Here is a 22450-nt window from a genome sequence, read left to right on the forward strand (position 1 = left end):
TTGAGCATGGAGGGTGTGCGTGCACGGAGGGCTGGCTACGCCGCCGCGTGTGGCCTTGACCACCCCCAAACAGCACCAGCTTCTCTAGCAAACAGGACACGTGGTCCTCCTTGCGGGAAGGCTACGTCTAACTCTGCAGTCTTTATGCAGGCTGTGATCAGAGAAAATTCCCAGGCGATCAGATCTGGAGTGGTGCTGAGCACCTGCTCGCTTTTCACGGCTGCTGTGGGGGCTAAAGAAAGTGTCGGGTGTTCTGCAGCTGTACGGAACCAGAAAAGAAGTTCTCCTACCTCCACAGCACCCACTGTCTCTACACCCTTTGAGGCAAAGCACAAAGGCCAAAGGACTGACTCTGAAGCCAGCCTTCCGTCACCACACTGGATCAATGGGGGGCTTTGTCTGTGAGTGTCAATACTGAGGCTCGACCTGAGAGAGAAATCTGTAGAGGGGAGGAGAGGTAATTAATAGGTACCCAGGGATCTCCTCTGTGAATGCTCCCAGAGGTCAGAGATTGCATAGCAAGGAGTGCCCACTGAAGTAATCCTGTCTAGTCCACCTCCCCTCCACCTCCTCCAGGCGAGGAGATGGCTGCCCAGGGACTCCTGCACAACGTCCCATCTTGATTTTCAAACGCCAAGCGATAGAAAAGCCAGCTCACACCTCAGTGAGTTGCTCCAACATTTAATTAACCTGTTAACCCCTAAATCACTCCAGGCAGTGGAAGTCATTTTAGAAAAATGCCCAGACATCTTCAAAGAGGAAATTTAAAAACCCTAAAATTATTTTGGGAAGCAGAATTCAATTTACCCATTAAAACAGAAACCAACCAACCCACCCCCCACAAAACCACTCTGAGTGTTTTTTAAAGCTGTTTACAAAATATTTAAGGAACTATTAAATCAGAAAAAATCCTCTTGATTTTTTTAAATCTAAACTTTTCATTGAGAATGCTCTGTTTTTTTCCTCAATGTATTACCATCTTTCAAGGGAAGCTGCTTAATGGCTGACTGGATCCTTATCACAGTTTGGAAGAGCAGCCATGAGATCTTAAGAAGTCTGATGACTGCGAAGTGGGGAAGGGCAGTTTAAGGGCAGCCCACTTGCTGGTGGCAAGCAGCTCCTACCAGTCTGACGTAGCCCTTGTCCCTTCTCCTTCTACCCTGCCTAGATTTTATTCTTCCATCCATTTTGATTTGGGCTGACATGCTGCTAAAGGCAAACCCGATCCAACAAGCTCCCACACCCGCGGGGATCCACCTGCCAGATTTGAGCCAGGGTGCAATCACACCTTGCTTTGCATCGCCTACATTGCACCGGTGGATCACAGTTTGCATACAGCTCACAGCGGTGAATTGAAACCAGATCCTGCTCTCATCAGGGTGCTGGGGAGACACGGTGGGGAAATCCACCCTCAACTAATCCTGAGTTAAAGGGCTGAACTGTTACTAGATGCTTAGATTTTCAAGACTGACTCAGCTACCCCTCTATTCACACTCATCACAGACAGGAAGCTTCTCTTTTTTGAAAAGCTGCAGATTTTGGGGCAGTGGAAACACCCACTCCCCACTACCACCCAGTTTGGGACAAAGATGGTTGAGCTTATCGTCTCATTCTTACCACCTAAGCACCAGGTATGCATGTGCAAGCTGCTTGGGGTTGCCTGCACACCACTCATCGCACAAGCCCAGCAAACCCCAATGAACAAGCAAAACACGAGAACAGGGTTTGTTATTGTCAGTGAAAATGGGACAGCTGAAATGCCTGTCAGTGAAGAATAATTAAATTGCATCCTACTCTCCAAAACGAAAAAGAAGCAGAAGGCTTTACTATAACAACTGTTAACAACTAAAACAGTGTGGCTATTTGTCTACCTCTGGCAGTGATTTTGTGAGAACAAATACATCTGTCTCTGCAGCTGAGCCATTCTACATTGCCTCTCCCTTCCAAAAAAGACCATCACCATCTCCTGTTTTTAGCTCTGCAGCTGCAGAAGTCTCATTGCAATACACAAATCATCCAGAGATATTAATATAGTATTGAAAGCACCAAAGAACCACTTGCAAAGCCCAGTGAATACCTACCACTCCATGACCTGAGAATACTAAAAAGCTTTCCCTCCCTTGGTTTAAGTCAAGTTAGTAGAGCCTGCTTCCTGTTGTAGGCTTGATACCAACAAAAACTAAACTTAACGTGGGGAATGACAGACACCTTAGGATATTTGTTTGAAGACGAGCTTTTCAATTAGCATCAGCTTTGCCAAAGGAAAGACGACATTTCTGGCTGCAGGAACAAGTCTATCTTTCCCCAATATGTGCACATGTACCGCGCAACGAAGGCTGGAGCAGCAAACAGCATCCACACAAGCACAAGCTGAACGTAGCTGACACCACTGGCCATTATGTCCTACAAGTCTGCTGTGGAGAAATTGTTCCCGGAGCCACTGTACCGAGGAACTGTTCACTTGTAAGTGTCCTGCCTACACCCCATGTCACTTTATCTCCACCAGCTAATACAACTGGAGCAGCTCCACTAAAGATCTTCACACTGGGACAGTTCAGCCTTCCAAGGGAAAAGGACTTTGTGTTTCCATATCTATCTGAAAGATTAGCCAGAGAAGTTCAAGTACCATTGAAGCTGTTCTGAGTCCAACAACATGACAGACTGTTTCTGAGTGACAGTATGGCAATATTGCTCCTGGAAGAGCAACCGCAGGCTTTAAAGTAGCTCTGAAAAAGTTAAACCCCAGCACTTGCCTGTGGGAATCCTTAACCACACTAAGGTCTAAGAGATACAGGGGGATTGTCTGGATAAAAGTTGATTAGTTCACATTACAGGGATTAGTGTTCCTTTTGAACTTTTAACAACTTTGTCATGTCTTTTGCTTGCCTTTTTATGTAAAAAAAATAAATAAAAAGATGGAGGTTTTTTTAAAGCTGTTTTAATTATATTTTTTTTAAGGAAATTATTCTCTCAGTTACCAACAGATAAAGCTCTGGCCACACTTGAAAGGGGGAGTCAATAACATACAGAGGTTGGAAGTACCACAAATCCTATTGGACATGCTCTGGTTGGCTTTAGATGTTTGCTCCTGTAGCAGGAGCATGGCTGGATTGCACCCTGGCTCAGCAGCACACGCTGCAGAGACAACGAGCTGCAGGGCAGCACGGGAGGGGGCCGAGCTGAAAGGGGCTAGCTGGGGGAAGGAAAGAGAAGACAGAGGACAATCCCATTTTGACAGCTCCCGGAAAGCCAAAGAAACAACAGGTAGAAGAACTGGTGCAAGCAAGGTCAGGGCAGAGCTGGTCCCTGGGGAGGGTCTGTCTAGACTACAGTAAGAAGGTGGTTGGGCTCAGGTTGGGACTAATGAGGGGTAAGATTCAGACACAGGGATTTGCTATGATCAAGGGGAGAACTTCAGGCTTGATATCCAGCAGGCAAGCCTGAGCCAGGCGAGGTGAAGGTAGAGATACCCGTAATGTGGAAATTACCCTTGTCCCACAGCAGCCAAGCAAGCTATCCTAGATGGAGCTCTGGTAGGAAAGAATCCCAGATCCTCCCTTGCTTCTCTGCTCACTCCAGCATGGGATTTACCAAACCCTGGCTGGCTGCTGACCTGAGAGATGGGGAGAGCTCAATTCAATCGTAGGTTGAAACAGCTACTCCTCCCTGGGACAGTCCTCTCAGTAAACAGGTGTTTCGTGCCTACCCCTGAGGGCAGTGCTCAGCTCCAGGCAAAGACTATTCCCACCCACTTACACCTGAAATGAAGTACCAGTCACCCCATGTCCAGCCACTGTGTCCTAGTTTTGCTGAAAGTGCAAATGCCTTAAGAAGCCTTAAGAGAGGAGATGAGAATCGCTGGAGGGCGGGAAGGAAAAGCAGGAACCAGACTTGTCCATCAAACACAGAGCAACCTCTTACTGCTCCTCTCTGAGATTCATTAACAGGTTAGTTACTCCCTCTGGGAAATGTGTTGTTTCCCTTGTTCAGATGTGGCTCAGACGGAAACAGTGGAGTTGCCCTGACCCCAACACTGCTGTCAAGAGACTGTTTCACCTCCTTTGGGCTGAAGTGCTTCATTTATCTAAACGGCTTTAACACCATGAAGCTTGAATCATGTTCCACTGAGTTGAAAATATGCTTTTATCCTGCTGTGAGACAGTGTTCATCAGGAACTGGGCTGAAATCACAAAACTCATTCCACCTGGGACCTTAAGATCTGTGGGAACATGAACTGACAGCCCTGAAAATCAACACACAGAACCACATAGCCCCAACATGAATTACTGCTTGTTATCCAAGACCACACTTGCCTTATAACAGGATCAACAGAGCTGGGAATGACCCAAACCTGTTCATCTCTGTGCCAAAGCATCTTCCTGTTTCTGCAGATTTAATGAAGTCTAGTGGACAGGTTCTGACACAGCATCTTCTGGGTGATGTTTTAACCAGCTCAGGAAACGTAGGCAACTTCATTAATCAATTGCTCTGCAACACACAGTTCAATTGACTGATGACTCTAACACTGTGCCATTTTAGCTTCAGACAAACGGAAGAACCTCGTTTTCTAGCTTTAAAAACACTACCATCACAAAGAAATCCATACAATTTCAAATGCCAGACCTCTTTCAAATCTGCAGCCAATATTAGTTATGAGAAAATGGGAATATCAGGCAGAAAGACTACACTGTCTTGAATTGAGGACAATTAATAATACATGCTGCAAGCCCCTCAAACCACCTTTTTCTCCCCTCCCACTGCAGACAGAGAAAATGAACTGAATTGGAAATTCTGTCAGGAAAAGTACATCCTCCAAAATTAAAAGACAAAGGCACAGTGAGAAAATGAGCTGTGTCAGGCTCACTTATAACATCAGCAGTACAAGGCACAGATAATTCCCTTCACAAAGCAAGCCAGCCATGTGTTCCTTGGGCTCCACAAGCAGGCTGAGCAGGTAACGCCCCTCAGCTCATGAAGCATCTCCTGAAAGAATCTGGGAGAAAATACAGTACTCTTGGTGTTCAGTTTAAGGGGCAAGGTGAGGAAAAGCCCTCTCCCCCTCCAATTCTTGCCATGCCAAAAAGCCCTTTGTCTCTGTATGTAGTGGAAGGTAGCCCAATCAAGACTAATGAGGGTGTCGACTGGCTTTTCTGCCAACAGCTCCTGAAAACACAGGGCTCCCAGGACCGTGCCCAACTTGCCCAGCACCCACACCTCTCGCATCAAGCAAGCCTGCCTACAACCAGGCCACGGCCTGACAACATGGTGCCAGCTCCCCCTCAGCAGCGCCCCTATCCCCCACACACCCGCCCTGTGCCCTAGCTGGGATGGGTTTCTGCAGAGTCCTGAGTCGACTTTAAGGAACCCTTGGAGCTAAATTAAAAAAAAAAAAAAAAAAAAAAAAAAAGACAAAAAAGCATAATGCCCTCCCAGTTGCTACAGTCAGTGTTGATCCAGTGAGGTATGTACTCTTTAAACAGGACAAGCGGCCCATCTGCCCTCCCAATGAAAATGTGTTGTCTCAGGAACCAGACAGGGATTGAATGTGTCTTAAGAGAAGCACATATGCATAGAAGTTTAAAATTATTAATCGGATTCTTACTAGTATTATTATTAAATACTCTTTCTGCTGTAATACAGGATGTAGCCGCCAAGATCAAAGACTCATCATTCTGCATGCACATACATAATAAGAGAAAATTCCTGCCCCAGAGCACATACAAGAGAATGGATATGACAAAAGCTGAAAAAGAAAAGAGATGAAGGGAATTGTTTCAGGTCAGCCAGAGCTTTGCCTGGTGCTCTGCACACTGGATGTGTAGTATTTTAGGGACTGGTTTTGTTTCCTGTGATTATATAGGAATGTCACAGCTCTCTGTGCACTCTGCAGTCTCAGGAGTGGAAGAGCATCCCCTCACAACTAGCAGACTCCAACAGAGAGATGCAAAAATTGCTCAGGATCCTGACTTAATTAGCGCTGCGTTCCTATCCCACAAGCGAAGATAAAATGACCTGAAATGTTAGAGATTGTTGTGAAATAGCAGGAACTGCTGAAGAATGGCACTCTGCTTACTACTTCTGTAATTCTGGCATCCACTGGATAGCAACACCAGCCCTGTGGTTATCAAGTGAAAGGTGGACCTGTCACCCAGCTTTTATTTCAGAGCCCTGCCTGGCACATACCGCTGCAAATCCCAGTGCTTTGTTTAGGCGTACAGTCTCTGGGGGGACAGCAAGCACAAGCTGATTGGGTCCTCCATCAGTGCTTCACACTTTTAGACATTACGATGATACATGACATTTTGTTAGTGCAAATATTCTACATGCCTACGGAATAATTCCCCTGGCTCCTTTTAACTACCTATTTCTTTTCAGAACAAACATCAGTGCAGCTGGGTTACTGAGCTTTGTGATACTAAAGCAGCAACTTTTTAGGTAAGGGGAGAAAATAGTACTGCTCATTTTCTCCCGGCTTCATGAGCAGAATCTAATTCAGTGGAACCTAAAGTTGAAGAAGTGGGTTGAACATCCAGGAACGTATGACTCTTCCCCTCGTATCTGCTCCTGGAGGAAACAGGATCAAGGGTGGTTGCTCCTCAGTGTCCCTGGGCAAGTGGAAGTCCTACAGACCAGTTGTGTGCATCCCCCTGACTTCTCTGCAGGATGGACCAACAAGGTGACCATGACCAGTACTGAAAAATCCCTTTTTAATACACCTGCAATCTTCTACTCCATCTGTCCCTCGTCTGCAACCTCCAGCTCAGTGCAGCTGTAATTCAGGTCAATCACAGACTGTCTGTACTTAAGCCACAGCCCAAAGGCATGGGACAAAGGTTAGCCGTAATGAAAAAAAGAACACACCCTGTATACCTCTACAGTATTGACTGATGAGCTGAACTTTCTTTGGTAATGAAAATATAAAGAGTTTCAAAACAAACCCAAACAAGCAAATTAAAGAAATTCTTGGAGGAAAAACACCCCCTGGGGCAAACCAACTGCAGCAATATTGATGCGTTGTGTGGTCCATGAGATCTGCAGCTGAACACTGACCCACCTGACGTGACCTTTTTGTCCTCCTGGCACTAGACAGCCTTTTGGCCCGAGATGGCCTCGGTGCTCTGAGGGAGCATTTTGACGGAGCAAGGAAGGGACTGGGGAGAGCAGAAAAAGCCCAGGAGGGGAATTTGAGCTTTGCTAGGAGAATGTAAGCTGTAAGGGAAAAGAAAAGCCTATCAAACACAGCTTGTAAGATTAGATGAGGTAAAATATGCTGTGGGCCTTTTGTTGTTTTAAAATCCCTTTCCCTCTGATGTATTGTTCCACCTAATGAAGAAACATGCTTTCATTTCAAGCAGGCTGCTACTCAGAGCTCCCACAGGGCAGTATCGCTGCAGCCCAGATCTCAGGGACACAAAGAAACCTGTGCACCATGCTCTGGTGCCTGAGAAAGGTATGACCAGAAGCCCTGTGCCTGAGGGGGAAAACTCAGAGTCCAGAGACAGGGGGGTAAAGGAGCTACTAGTTTTGTACAGGGCAACAACCAGATATTAACAACTAATAAAGAGACTAGCTTGGCAGGACCAGCACAAAACAGCCTTCATCACCAGGTCTCAGAGCATGCCCAGGCAGCACGGCTGTTGCATTATCACAACACCCCTATTCTGCCTCTGGAAAAGCCTGATCCACCCTTATTTCTCCTTGGACACCTGTCCATTGCAAATACAGTTGCTAAGTCCTGAATACTTTAATGCATACCTGTACACTAGTCATCATGACTTGCACCAGCTCTCCTCCACACCCAGCTCCTCTTTGGGCAGCAGGATCCTGAGATGAACCCACTGAGACACTGGAGCCAGCGAGCCCTGCCAGACTCTCAGCCTGCTTCTGGAGGAACATGGCTCCGTTATTTCATCTTTCCAAGACCGAGAAGACTCAGAGCAATGCAGAGGGTCACTTCTCTGCCACCTGCTTCTTACAGAGCTTATGTGCTTATGGCACAGCCACAGCTCTTCAGACACAGCCTGGCCACTGGGACTAATTCCTTTACCACAAGATGGGTATTTTAGCTCATGACAACAGGTGCAGCAATCAGTTGTATTTCGAGAGGCAGAGGGTAGGAGGGATGGGCACTTCTTGCAATGTGAGTATTGCACTGGAGAGCAGGATGTTGGTTCTGGGATAAGACACTTCAGTAAGGATGAGGGATGGTGGACATCTGCAGAGTATGGATAGCCAGAGTCAAGATTTCCAACAGTCCCTGCTCTGCCCAAACCATGCTTATGCATCCTCTGTTACCTTTACTTGCAGAAAGGATGGCTCTGACTTCCTTGCAGGGCAGGAGTCTGAAATGTCCTACAACATGCTCAGAAAACAGAACTGCACAAGTGAGAATGGAACTTGCATGCTTCAGGCTGTCCCTGAGGCCTTCTGACCTCCAGTGTAGCTTGCAAGATGTCTTGCTTTCCCAAACCAACGTGGTAGGAGAACACCTAACCCTTTTCAGATAAGCAAGATACACTTGATTACCTTGGGCATGGGCAAGTCTGATCTACCTTCCCATTTCTCCTCCAGTAGTGGGGGTAGCAAGCAGCACTGCCACCACCTGACATATTGTCTAAGTAGATGCCAAAAGCTGGAGATGTGCATACTAAAGCATCACCCTGAACCAGGACACCAAGAACAAATCCAGCATCCATAGACAGTCAAACGTGCTGCTACCACTTGAGCTCAAGAGCAAAGCCTCTTAGCTGGGGCCTGCAACAATTCATACCCACAGGGGACTGCATGACAAATCCCTTTCTGGGCCAAACTCACATAGGCACAATCACACCCTTCTGCCAAGCAGCAACCATCTTTCAAAAAAAAGGAGCACAGTCCTGCTCCATGAAAACAAATAGATTATATACGCTCCCTTGAAGAATTCTCAGTTTATTCACCAGTGGCCACCTACTCATGCATAATGCACTTACAGTCACTCATGAAAATAATGTATCGGTGACATCTGAGCCATTTGAGCAGAACGTGGGTCACAAGAGATCAGAGATGGAATTTCTTTATTGTTCCACTGTTGCTGTTTGGTTACGTTTCTCTCATTCAAGGTTAAATCATTTCTGTTTGGAACAATCATTGCATCCTGCATTACACGCTGGCAAAACTAATGGGCCCCCCTGGGCTAGCAAATGCTGCGCACCTCTCCTGGGGATTCCTTCATACCTCTGTTCCTTCTCCGGGTGACTTCTCCTACACCCTGCACTTCTCACTAATTTGTGAACTGCCTGAGAATCACATCAGATGTTAGGTCCCATTAACTACTGGGTAGGAAAGTCTGATAACAGCGCAAATTGATTTCTCTCCCTGGTATAACTTCCCATCAAAAGGAACATATTCCTTTACTGGGAAGGGCGACAGGCTATTGCTTTCTTACCATACAGAATTCTAGTAACCCATCAGAAGGGAGGCAATTGCTGTCTCTTGTCAGGGTATTATTTCTGAGCAAGTGATTAGCTACTGATGGAGGGATATGATACGCCCTCAGCTCAGCGAGAGAGATAAATCCAAGCCTAATGTTTGGAGACTTTGGTTCATTATTTGCTTTCAGGGAGCGTGCACATCTCCCCCACTGCCTTTGATCTAGGAAGAGGCTTTTATCTTTGTACTGAAGACTTCAACGAGTCCCTCTCTCTCCCCACAGCTTGATTTACTCCAAGCCTGGTCACCACCATGACACAGTACATCAGCTGGATATTGTTCTCCCTCAAGGTTTGCTTCGCTGGGCACAAATCCCAGACATCCAGCTGTGCAGCACTCAAGGTCAACAACCAACCAGGACCAAGAATGGGACATGGGACTGCATCAGTTCCAGTCGAGGGGTACACAGGCATGAGAAGCATTTGGAGGAGCATCCACCTGCCTTTGGTGCCCCAGCCTCAATAAGCAGACATCCATCTAAACCCAGGTGTACTATTCAGCTTAAATCTAAAGCAGGGCTCAAAGTCACCCTCCAGCTCAGTTGCAGAACTGCCTTTCCTACCATGTGACTGTACCTCTTCTCAAGGAAAAGCTGTAGATATTTCTCTCCTCATGAAAGACAAAGGCCAGCATATTAAAGTATCGCCCAGTCTGACTTAGGAGCTCCTAGAGTAACAGGGCAACCACGTCTCTGAAGCATGACGAAACCTTTGGCCCTGAGAGATGGGAAGGAGGCTACACCAGCACCAACAACATGTGCAAAGTCACACAAAGTGTGTTTCTGTGTAGCTGTATCATACCCACCCCAATTCCCCCAGCTGTTTCGCTTCACTGGTGGTTGAAATGATTTCTGTACGTTCAGAGAGTGAAGCTCTGCTCTCGTGTAGTCATCTCCCTGCTTGGTTTATCTGCAGGGACTGAGCCAAGGATCTCTTGACCTGAAAACATAAGTCTCTCCTACTTGAACTCAGAGGTCAGCATTGTTAGCTTGGCAGGAGCAGCAGTCTCCAAAGCTCTGCACGTGCTCAGCCACCGGAGAGGGCAGGGAAGAGCCACCGCAGCTTGGCCCTGGGAGAGTCCCCTCTGGACAAAGCAGGTTGAGAACGCCCTCTCGGTTCTGTGGATTTCTGTTACTGGTGAGAAAGCTTGAGAACAGCCCAGATGATGTTTCATTTGATTTTTTTTTTTTTTTAATCAAACTGAGATTTTATTTAGAAAAATCCTTTTGAATACTAGATTTGGAACTTATTTGAAAGCATCTCCCTTTCCACAGTGATCCTAGGACATTTTTCCCATATCATTTAAAATGCGAATGGCAAAAACATTATCTGTATTGATCCAAAACAATTCCCTCATTTTTTTTTTTTTCAGTGGGGACAAATAACCAAAACCTCAGTTATTTGTACAGCTCTTGTATGAATGTAGACACCTGTAGAAAAGTCTTCCCACCCCTACTTGAGATTTTGAAAAGCATTATGAAATGGTCATCAGAACAATTTCTGCATCCAGGACAGCCCAAAAAGCTATGCTCCAGCTCCTCCACCCGAGGGCCCACGTGAAGGGACTTCATTTTGTAGCCCAGCCAGCCTTTTGGGTGTCAGTCAGCTCTGCAGGGTTGAGATGCTATAAACAGAGAGGCCACCCCCCACCCTGAGCCGGCACGGGAGCACAGACGTAACCCGGCTACGTCAAGGAAGGCCTGCAGGGAGGCTGTGCTGCCAGCTCTGCTTTAGACCCAGGACCACCACTCCCAAATCCCCCACAGTCACGGAAGAGCCTGCAGGGATCAAACCACCCCGTCTGCACACAGAGCCCGTCCGTTGGGATGCAGCATGAAGACATTAGAGGCAGGGAGCTCCACCTCCTCTCGGAGCATGAAGCAAACCAAAACCAAGTGCAGAAGATACAGGAAATCCACCACCATGAGTTTTCCCTCTAACTCATCAACTCCTTCTTCCTCTGATTCATACCCATTAGTTCCAAATCCTACAACACGTAGGAAATTAAGACCTTCATTAGTTCAAAAATGCCAAGGCACGGCCAGACAGGATTTAGTCAGACTTTAGCAGAGGGTAAGGATAAACCTTAGGACTTAGTGCATATTCCTGCAAATTTTCAAGGGACTGGACTGGGATGGGAAAGGAAAGACAAAACACCCTACTTGCATATCAGGGTAAAAAAAGGAGCAAACCTTTTCTAGCGTAAAACCAAGACAAAAATAAATACCATGTCAAAAAATAAAAAGAAGCAGCCGCGCAATAAAACCCAGCAATAACTCTCACCAGCACTGCTCACTGACACCAGCTAGCCAAGCCTCCGCTGGGATAAATGACATAGAACTTCCTATGATAAACTAATAAAAGAGATTTCTATGAGTAATCATTGATTTGACAGGAAGTCAAACAAATCTATCCATCACCACTGACATGTGTCTACAACCTTCCAAACAAAGCAGCGTCTACAGAGAAAAATTGAGCAAACTGCCCACACTGTCTCAAAGCCATATAAAGACAACCAGCGTCAGATGCCTCAAGCGAATGCTCCCTGCCATTCACTCCTGGCTCTGTCTTTGATCCCTTCTGGATCCAATTCTGAAGCCTAAACTTCAGACAAACCCTGGGCTTCTCCTCCCACATCCTGCCCCTGAACCCCTCACACCCTGCATGACAGAGTCTCCATCTCCATCAGAGATATGGAGAACAAACAGCAGAGTTGTTCCATCCTACCCTTCTTCTGCCCATTGATGGCTGATGATCTTCTCCAGACCCTATGTTACTGGGGGGGTCTATCCGGCTGATAACTGAGCCAAATGATTGTTGGTCACTGGAAGCCTTTGATGTTCTGTGCACATCAAGCTCTGAGCACTGACCTTTGGCGATGAGCCGAATCCCACCACCCCTCAGCCCAGGAGGACAGGGGGTTGGCCACCTCCTTTAATTCTGGAAATGTATTAGCAATCAGCAAACAAAACAAGTCAGGGGTTTATAGTGCTACTCAAGGTAAATGGTGATTTGACTGGGCTCTCTGGGAGCCTGGGCTGGGGGTGGGCCCAGGAGGTGAGCAATGCGGAGCTCAGCAAGGCTGGTCTCAGTCCCAACACAGTGAGATGTCACCTCTCCACTGTACCAGGCCCTCTGCTCCTGGGGCCTGACAGCAGCTCAAGCCACTGTAAAAAACAACCATCGTGCTCAGACCAGTAAGGCTGGTCTCTAAGCACTCTGCATCTACTGTCTTTAGAGGAACGACAGCTGTAGAACTCTTCCAGAAGTACCTATTCTACCAGGCACGCAACATACCTTACCAGTAAAACAGACCAGACAGACTGTGTTTTGGGATATCTACTGCTTTTTTCATTTCCTTCCTGTGGCCACTTCCCCTCCACTCTGCCCCTCAGAGGTTTAAGCAGAAGCAGTCTGACCGCTCAAGTAACTTGGTGCAACCCAAGTCTCCCTTGTTACCTGTCTTCTCCTGGAACATCTCAGCAGCCCTGTGAGTTGCCACAATGTGTTATCACTGTGCCAGAGAGCACAGGCTTGGAGAAGTCAAAACCAGGTTTTAGCAGCAGGATCTGGAGGCCCAGGCTCAGCTCAGCTCGCCTCTGGGAACTGAGAGCACCGTAGGAAGCAACAGGAATACTGCAATGATAGCATGACCTGCTTTGTTTGCCACAATGACTCTGGTTTGCTTCTCCCTCCCATCCTGAGTCCTCCACATGCCGAATTGATGAACACTGAGTCCTTCTAAAATTTTTCATAAAAAGCTAAGTACTCCCTGAGAGAGAGAGTCCTTGCCCTAGTTTCTGGGAGAAGTGCAGAGACTTAAGTTAGAGTCATGTGTACACAAGTCAGCTGGACCCACAGTATCCCAGGGGCCAACTCCTTTGTGCTGATGCTGTCTGCAGCTCAAGTGAAAGCATCCCTGGCAATGGCAAGCAAAAGCAGAAAGAGCAAAGAAAGAGCTGTGTATGGTCACGCAGCAAGGCCAGGCTTGGGGCAAGGTTTCCTGAGCTCCAGTCCACCTCCCTGAGCTATGGGTTACCTGGCTGTTACAGCAAACAGGTCCCCCAGGTCCCCCAGCTCCGTAGCACGCTGACTTTTCCAAGGCAGCTTCTGCAAACACAGCAACTCCCAGAAAGCAATCACTAAAAGGGTCTGAAGGCAATCAAAGGCACTTCAATTAGAAATGCAGATGATCCCTCACTGCTGATTCAGGACAGCATGGGCTTAGTACTAACCTGTGCAAACATAAACACAACCAAATTCTTTAATCATCACAGAAATCAAACCCCTCCACGCTGCGCTAGCTGGGCTGTCCTGTGCATCTGTGCTGGCACAAGAGACAGCTCCCAGCTGACACCACAGTACTGATCAGCAGGACTTTTACGCTGACTTTAATCATCACATAAAAAATTGAGGGATAAAATCCTGCTTCCAGTTCTTCCTAAGCAGCTCTGTTGATGCATACAGAACTAGTAGGCAGACATTAACAGGGAGGACTTTTTTTTTTTTTAATTGTAGGTTTTATTTCTGATTTCAAAAGCAGTGTTTGATCCTGAAGTCCTCAGGGCTCAGATATTTATAATAGACTCAAACACAACCCAAACAGAGTGCATACCTTTCTTCAAAAATGCCCTGCTGCTAGACTCATCCCCTTTTAAACAAAGCAGACAGGATTCATTTGGAAAATTTATACACTGTTTCTCAATAACATGAGACAATTTGAAACAAAACATTAGAGTTTGCACAGAATTTGCAAGCCATCCACCTAAAAAAAAAGTCAAGCAAGTGAAATCCCCAAAGCAGCACAATTTCTGACAGTGTTGTTCTGCCAAAACCCTTTTTATTTCTTTTTCTTAAAAAAACAGACAAAACACCCCATAATCAGTCTTGTTTTGTTTTGTTTTGTTTTTTGGTAGAGAGAAAAGAAACCCAAAGCTTTCTGGGAAGCTCTGCTGCTAAAGCTGAAAGACATTATAAGGATTCCCACTGATCTCTACTGCATTGCTAACATGCAAGGGGCAGGGAGATGTGCTATCTCCATGCTGTGAACTGTCCCATTCTCTGAAAAAAATAGCCTTTTCTTACTGGAAACAGGTTCTGCTTGCCCTGGGCTTTAGGGAATGGAATTCACCTAGGCATGTCAGACTGGGATTTCCATTTCTTGTGGCTAAGAGACATGTGGACTGAAATGGGGGAAATAATGACTGGTTTAGGCTTGAGTTCTGGGGGGAATAAAGAAAGGTTTGAAGACATCACTGAAAAACATCTTCCTTGTGGAAGTGGAATCAGAAGAGGTTGTTCTAGGCATAAGAGCTTTTTGTCTTCTTGGCTGCTCTATGTCATTTCTCTTCCTTCCTTCCTCCTCCCATATGAGCTAGACCTAACAGTGAGAATTAGACATTGCTCTATGCCTCCTCCCTTAATTAAACTGGTTAATTAGCACTGGAAAGCAACTTTTACATCCTCCTTCATTCTTCAGTCTGCTGAGCAGCTTCCCTGGTTCCTCTGGCAGTTTCTCTGCTCCCACCTCCATGCTGTAAGCATCCTTCAGAAAGTAAGAAGTGACTGCACAACTCCCCGGACATTCCTGAAGCAGCGGCCAGGCTCTGTCCTCCACTGTGCCTTGGGGCATGTGGCAACAGAGAATAGCTGCAAAGTTTTAAGCTTGGTCTCAGCTTGCTCTGGGCTCAGACCACGAGTGGTGCTGGATGCAGGAGCTCCAAAACGCAAGAGCATAAATTACTGCCGTCCCTGCATGTCTGAGTCCAAGGCACTCGGGGGAAATCAGTGCTCCATGGAAAAGGACTGTTCATTTTCCCTGTAACACGACACGATGTGGTGGGGAACAGACAAATATTTTTGTGCCAAGAGAAACGCGTGATCCGAAGACGCCTATGCTCAGCACGGCCACCAGACAATAAGGGAAGAGAGCTTCCCAGGGATGTTGCACCCCTGCCAAGGAGCAGTGATTGAAATCACCAGCAACAAAAAGAGGAGCTGGAAACTCCAGCTGCTGCTAAAACAACAGCTTCTCATTTAACTGCAGTTAAGATTTTCCAACACCTTGCAATGTTTTTGGATCAATTCCTCTGACAGAAGCGGGCTGCCAAGATGCAAAGTGCGGCGGCAGCAGGTGATGGCAGGATACGGAGAAAGGAAATGCAAATATTTGGGAGACTAGCCCAGAACAGAGAAGCAAAGGCTGTTTGAGACTTGGAACCTCTAGGCTGCGGGAGGCAGCTCAGAGAAATGCAGATTAGCTGGGGACTTTCAGCAACTACCTGGGAGGTGGATGGGGAGATGGAGGTGGCAGGAAGATGATACTTTATTTAAACATACAGGTGGGTTCTTGAGCTGTGTGGGAGGCGTCCACATGCCTGTCTGTACAGAGCATTAATGTTCTACTCAGATGCTCTCATCACCCTAGGTCAGAAAGAGTCAACTATTTCTAAGGGTGTAAACAAAAAAGCTGAAAGGTCAAATACGTGATTGCCTCCCAGAGCTCTTCAACAATAAGGAGCAAGAGATAGCTGTGCTAAAGGCAGTGGAACAGAGGATCTCTTGAAACTAGATGCTAATTCACCAAAGCAGCCAGTTTGCACATACCCAGCATACAGGAAACCTCCCGGGGACAGTTCTGTTCCTTGTAACCACTGGAAGGAAGGAAACTGCTCATGAAGGAAGGTGCTGCATGGCACAAGTTAGTAAGTGGCTGTTCCATGTGATGGGGAGTAGCAGACTGTGGTCCTAACTGTCATGGAGGGAAGGAGGAGGTGGGATGAAGTTCTTAGTTCCTCCTCCACTGTTCTGAAATCAGGAAATGCCAAATGTTGATATCCTCCATAAATATCTATTTAAAAACATTGCTTCCCCCATCCTGCCTACTGCCTACCCTCCTACACTAGCCAATTTATGAGCACAAACACAGTGGCAGCTCCTGGCTCATGGCAGTAAAAACCAACCTAGTTCAGAAACTGACCTTCAGCTTTGCTGTTTTTATCTCATCTGCTTTTGTATGCTTCCTCCCCATGGAAGTGAGTACCCTGAGAAAGTCTTCTGATGAGCCATCTGGAGGAAAGGGCAGCCAACCTCCCACTCCCAAAAACCCAACACCCAAAATGTGGATTCAGAACAAAAAAATGGTGTTGGAAAGGTCTCTACACACACCAAAAAAAAACAGAAAACCCACCTCCTAAACCCCAGACGTTACTATCAACGTTATTTTTGTCAACATTAAAATCTAAAAGCCTCAGATTTCCTTTCCACAGAACTTTCTCACCTTCAAGAACCCCTGCATATTGGTCTTCACAGTACTGTCCTCAGATGGCACTGTCACACAAGGGAGACCACAGCTTCTTCATTATGACCAGCATAAGACAATCTAGTGCCTTATTCTCCGGGCTGAGCCTACCTCTGTGCCACAGACCTCCTGAAGAAAGATCAAGGACTGCAAACTGGGCTCCCACAAGAGCCTCTTAAGCATCAGGCATGAATCCAAGATAGGTGCTGCTGACTCTACATAAGCCTCCATGTGCACCTGATGTGGAGACTAATGAAAGGGGGGAAAGGAAACCTCATTAGAAAGTCCTGCTGGTGATTTGATCCAGAACATCCTTGCAGTGTCAGTGTCTGGCCCGCAGAAAAAATCGGGATATCAACTGAGGAAGGGTTTTGAGCATCTTCATATTGAATTTATTACCTAGAAAACCCATTGCAACTCTCTGCTGATTAAGGCCCTTATCTCTCCACACCTGAAGGAAGTTATTAGTACCTCTAGCCATGCCAAGGGTTGGAAAAGACCTAATGAAAACTCAGTAGTTCTCTGCTAACGAGCTAAAAGGAAGCCGCTGTGGATGGGGGAGACTGTCAGACTCCTCCTTCCAGATGAAGAGAAAACAGAAAAATCATCTCTAAGAGGAGCACGGGCTGAAGGTATGAATCCACACACCCAGAAGAGTGATCCCCAGAAGGGAGTGGGCTGTAGTCCACCAAGGGACAGAAGAAAGTTTCTAGTGGCAAGTGGGATAAAGGTGGAAAACCAGAAGAGATTAAAACTGGGAATGCTCCCAGGAAATCTGGAATGAAGGAAAGGTCTCAGGCTGTGAGTGGTTATGGAGTGCCCTGAGGTCTCAGGTGGAGTCCTTGCTCATGCAGCAAACATCCATCCACACTAAACAGCTGAGCACGGGACAATGTCACCTGCGCCCCTTGAAGACTCCCAGGAACAGGTCCCAGCCCACAGCAATCCACAGGGAGAAAATCCCAGCACCCCACAATTTTCCTACAGCCCCTAAAACCTTACTGACCTCCTTCTTCCTCCGCATGCAGCCATGCCCTCAGACAATCGTGCTGTACTGCCAATGCAACATGTGTGCTGTTCTGCAAGATGGGGAGAAAGCCTCACAGGTCCCTCTGTCTCACATGCAGGTGAGCTCTCAGGAAGAACAACCAGGGCAGAAAATGATGATGCCTAAGAGACAGCCTGCAACATCTCCATAGATTAAACTTTTCACCAGGTTCCACCCCTGCAGCCTCTGAGGCAACACAGGTGGAAGGTATCAGGATCAGGTCCTCACCAACCCCGCAGCAGAGGACCTCGGGGGCATTATGCAGAAGCTGCCAAAGAACAGCAGTCAGGATTTCACTCCTACAATCACAGAACTAAGCAATCCAAAGCAAAAAGTATCCTGTTGCCTTTCAAGCCCACCCTAATTCTCTTCTTCAGCAGGAAGGGGATGTCTGTTAATGAAACAAAGTGACTCCAAACCTGTCTCCACGTGCGACCTGCGCCAACTTAAAAGCTGCAGTGAGCAGAGAGAGGGAGTTGAGAGTGGCATTTCCCAAAGGAACTCTGTGCAATGAATATCAGCCAAGGCAACGGCTTTCACTGTCTGAATAAAGTAAATGGGGAGTTTGTTAGCATATTGCCTTTCAACAGAAAATTTAGCCTCTATTTTGTGAGCCAAGTTCTACTTGCTGGGTTTGGTTTCGTTTTTTTTGCGTGTGTGGATTAGCTCTCTTTAAAACACCTGCGCTCTGAAATATTTTGATAAACACCTCTTACAAAGGCAACTCCCACCAGAAGTAGGTTGGTTGCTTTCCTCACCTATTCTTCCTCAAATATTGAGCTTTGCAGAAGAGCTTCACCTTCCAGGATGGCCCCTGAGCTGACACAGGAATCCAGAGTGGTGTGGGAGATGCAGTCTCAGGAGCTAAAAGAGGTGATTTTTCAAACTTGCCCATCTGAGCTGGCACCTGTGGTGCCTGACAGGACTTCCAGCTGGAAACCTCATGCTCTCAATGTAATTTTGGACATCTGGTTACTTGTCACCACTATGAGAATGCCTTCGTCTAAATGTTTTTTGTTATGGCTTCATTTGCCTTTGTTCAATAAAGCCATACATTTAAGAGAAGTAATCTAGATATTGATTTTGATAACATTTAATTTAGGCATTTTTGCAGATGGAGTATTTTGGCGTTTCATCTCAAAATTATTTCCTGGAAGGAAATGCTTTACTTGCATAAAAAACTACAAGCAGTCAAAAAGAAACATTTACCAAACCACCACAACGCCATAAATCAGTCTATCCCATACCAAAATACGTTCAGATCTTTGTGCGATCCTGTGATTTCCAGCAGAACGGACTGCTCAGTTCCACCCTCTTGCTATGATGCGTGTGAGCAGAACCGTTTATCTCCCAATTCAGGGAACTTCTTTACAACCTCAACTCAAGAGCATCTCAGCTCCTACCACTTCAGCTCCACTTGTTGATGGCGCTTCACCGAGCACAAGGTAGGCTGCTGCTGCTACAGGATGTACCAATTACGTGTATCATCAAGATATGTTGTTGCCCTTTTCCAGAAGTCATTTTACTCACCTGAAACCTCATCTCCTTGAAATCCCACAGTCTCCCATCTTCAAATGGGACACAAAAAACCCCTCAGTTCTCATACTTCTCACACCTTTCACCCTGGGAGTCTGTCTTTTCCTAATAAGCTGTTAGGCAGGAGCATCTTTTTTGGAGCCGTGTTGTTCGGTTAGATAGCAAGAGGGAAGCTATTTTCTGATATAAAGATAGTTTATCTCCCTTGACAGATTTCAAGGCAGTTTTAAAACTCCTAACAATATGCTGGGTTTTCCCCATTATAGCTCTGATGGCAAAGAAGCGATAAGACATGTCAGCGTTATTAACCTGAAAACGCTGCAGAATTCTTGAGATGTAACCCGAAGCCTATTAAAATTCTCCTTGTAACCCAGGGGTCGCTAAAATAAAGTGCAACGTCTTCACGATGCCATGTGCCTTCACCGTAGGCACCGGGCGTACAGCCGCCCTCCCTTCGGGCTGCGCTGGCTGCGTCCCTACGGCCACACCTCCACCCAACACACGTGGCGAGCCCTCGGCCACGGCCGAGATGCGCAGAGTCTTGACGCCTGCGTTAAGACAAATGATGCCGGGCTCCCACCGTCTCAAGCCGACTTTTCCCTAAGCCTTGACCCTCAGCAGTTGGCCTGTACTCTGGCAGAAGCTTTCACAGAAATCACACCTAAACCGTTCTTTTAATGTACTGGAAGTGAAGGCCATCCTTTCTCTAAAGCAGCGCTGCGTATACTCGAAGAGAGGTATTTTTTCCTACATCAAGAATTCGCCCTTCCTGGGAACACAAGAGCCATCTTCTGAAGTAATTCTAGATTTACTCAACCCTCATTTAACACAGCATTGCTTTTAAGAAGGCAGAGCAGATACTTATCGGAGTCAGAGGCAGCTGGTTTAGCAGGACAGTGCTCAGGAAGGCGGCCTGAAGTATAAAGGATGGTATCTCTTCAGGATACATCACCTCCCACGCTCTCTTGCTTCAGGCTCTTTTGCTAAGGCCCAGAGCTAAACAGATTATCAACAGCCCAGAAGTTAGGCTTGTGCAGTCCTTTTACTGCTCATAGAATCATGTCAAGAAGTTTCTCATTACGTTTTCAAGCAGGCAATTTTTCATAAAGCACTACTTTAATATAATGACAGTTTGAGTTTCATGTTCAGCCTGTGTGTAATTTCAATAGTTGATTTTACTAAAATTAGTGACTTCTCTTGCCCATTAAAAAGTTAAGTAACAGCACGAGCTGCAGGTTTACCAAACCACAGTAAAACAACTATCAGTGTCTGTAATATCAGCTCTTGCTGTTCTCCATTTGCAGTGCTCTTTGGTAAAGTATAGCTGCCTTCAGTACGGAGAAAAATAATCCAAATTCTTTTGGAAGCTGATTTTGCTATAAAACAAAGTAAGGTCAAAAGACCTGCACAGGAAATCCAGTTTTTAAGAATATGACCCAGGATCTGTGAGAAAAACGGCCAGTATTTTATCTCTATACTGACTCATGGGTGGTGGGAAATGCTCTGGGGGGGTGGCCACAGCCATGGAAGCAGGCCAACTGGCAGCACAGAGGTAAATCCATCTGGGCTGCTGGATTATGGCAAGATATTGCTGCTCAGGTAGAGAACCTGGTTGTAAAAGTACATCACACAGATGCTCACATACCCAATAGTTGGGCCACTGAAGAGCATCAAAACAATGAGCAGATGGACTAGGCTGCTAGAATTGAAGTGGCCCAGGTGGATCTGGACTGGGAACATAATGGTGAGCTATTTATAGCTCGATGGGTCCATGACACATCAGGATATTTAGGAAGGGATGCAACACACTAATGGGCTCACAATCGAGGGGTGGACTTGACTGTTGATGCCATTACACAGGTTATCCATGAATGTCAAACACGTGCATTAATCAAACAAGTTAAGCAGCTAAAGCCTAAAGTGGTACCAGGGACAATGGCTGAAATATCGATAAGGGGAAGCCTGACAGACTGATTATATCACACTACTGTGAACGAGCCGTGGCAAGCACCATGTGCTTACAATAGTGGAAGTAACTATGGGATGGCTGGAAACATACCCCGTGCCCCATGCCACTGTCCAGAATATTATCTGGGGCCTTGAAAAGCAAGTTTTATGGTGGCACTGCACCCCTGAAAGAACCGAATCAGACAACACGACTCATTTCTGAAACAACCTCATGAACACTTGGGCCAAGGAGCATGGCATTGACTGGGTGTATCACATCACCTATTGTGTGCTAATCGCCAGGAAAACTGAACGATACAGTGGACTGTGAATAACTACACTGGGAGCCATGGGTGCTGGGACGTCCAAGCATTGGGATACACATTTAACAGAATCCACTTGGCTAGTTAACACTAGAGGATCTGCCAGTCAACCTGGCCCTGCCCAATCAAAACCCCTGTGCATTGTGGAAGGAGGTAAGATGGTAAGATCCTGGTAGTACATATAAGGAACTCATTGGGAAAAACAGCCTGGGTTATTCCTTCCTCAGGAAAAGGTAAACCTCTTCATGGGATTGTTTTTGCTCAAGGACCTGGGTGCACTTGGTGGGTAATATGGAAGAATGGGGGAGTCCAATGTGTACCTCAAAGTGATTTAATTCTAGGTGAAAATAACCCCTGATTTGAGTTGCATGTTCTGGGAATTACTATAGCAGGAAGCCCTTGTTGCCAGTCAGCATGAGAGCAAGAGGAGGAGTTCATTGCAGTGTTAAACCCTATAACCGGGCCCAAAAGGATCACGGGTACAGATGGTAATGGATATATCTTTAAATTGTTGTAACCCATGATCTGAGTTGCCACGTTAGAGAAATTACTACAGCAGAAACCACCTGAACCAATGGAAGACAAGCCTTACAAGAAGCAGAGCAAGTGCAGCAGTGACCCAACCCGAGCTGGCTTTGGTGCTCAGGAACTCCACGCAACACAACACCTCTCCTGTCCTGAGTGACCACCAACCAGAACAGATGGAGCCCAGAGTCATGGACAAAATGAAATCCATGGGCATTCTGTGGGAATTTTTACAGACATTTCATAGGAGCGGTCCACAGACTATTCTGTGTATTATATCATAGGATGGGAAAGGTGCTGGTGG

At 46.5% G+C, this 22450-nt stretch overlaps 1 long non-coding RNA gene across 1 annotated transcript; it reads left to right on the forward strand.

Moving 5' to 3' along the window:
* The first annotated feature begins 1563 nt into the window (after nucleotides 1-1563).
* LOC122153954 lies at nucleotides 1564-22236 on the forward strand. Its single transcript, XR_006165812.1, has 3 exons — nucleotides 1564-1576; nucleotides 7947-7949; nucleotides 22203-22236. It is a non-coding gene; the product is annotated as an uncharacterized LOC122153954 (long non-coding RNA).
* Nucleotides 22237-22450: the final 214 nt, after the last annotated feature.

This window comes from Tyto alba, unplaced genomic scaffold (assembly GCF_018691265.1).
Source record: "Tyto alba isolate M040663 unplaced genomic scaffold, T.alba_DEE_v4.0 Super-Scaffold_10, whole genome shotgun sequence".
Lineage (NCBI taxonomy): Eukaryota > Metazoa > Chordata > Aves > Strigiformes > Tytonidae > Tyto > Tyto alba.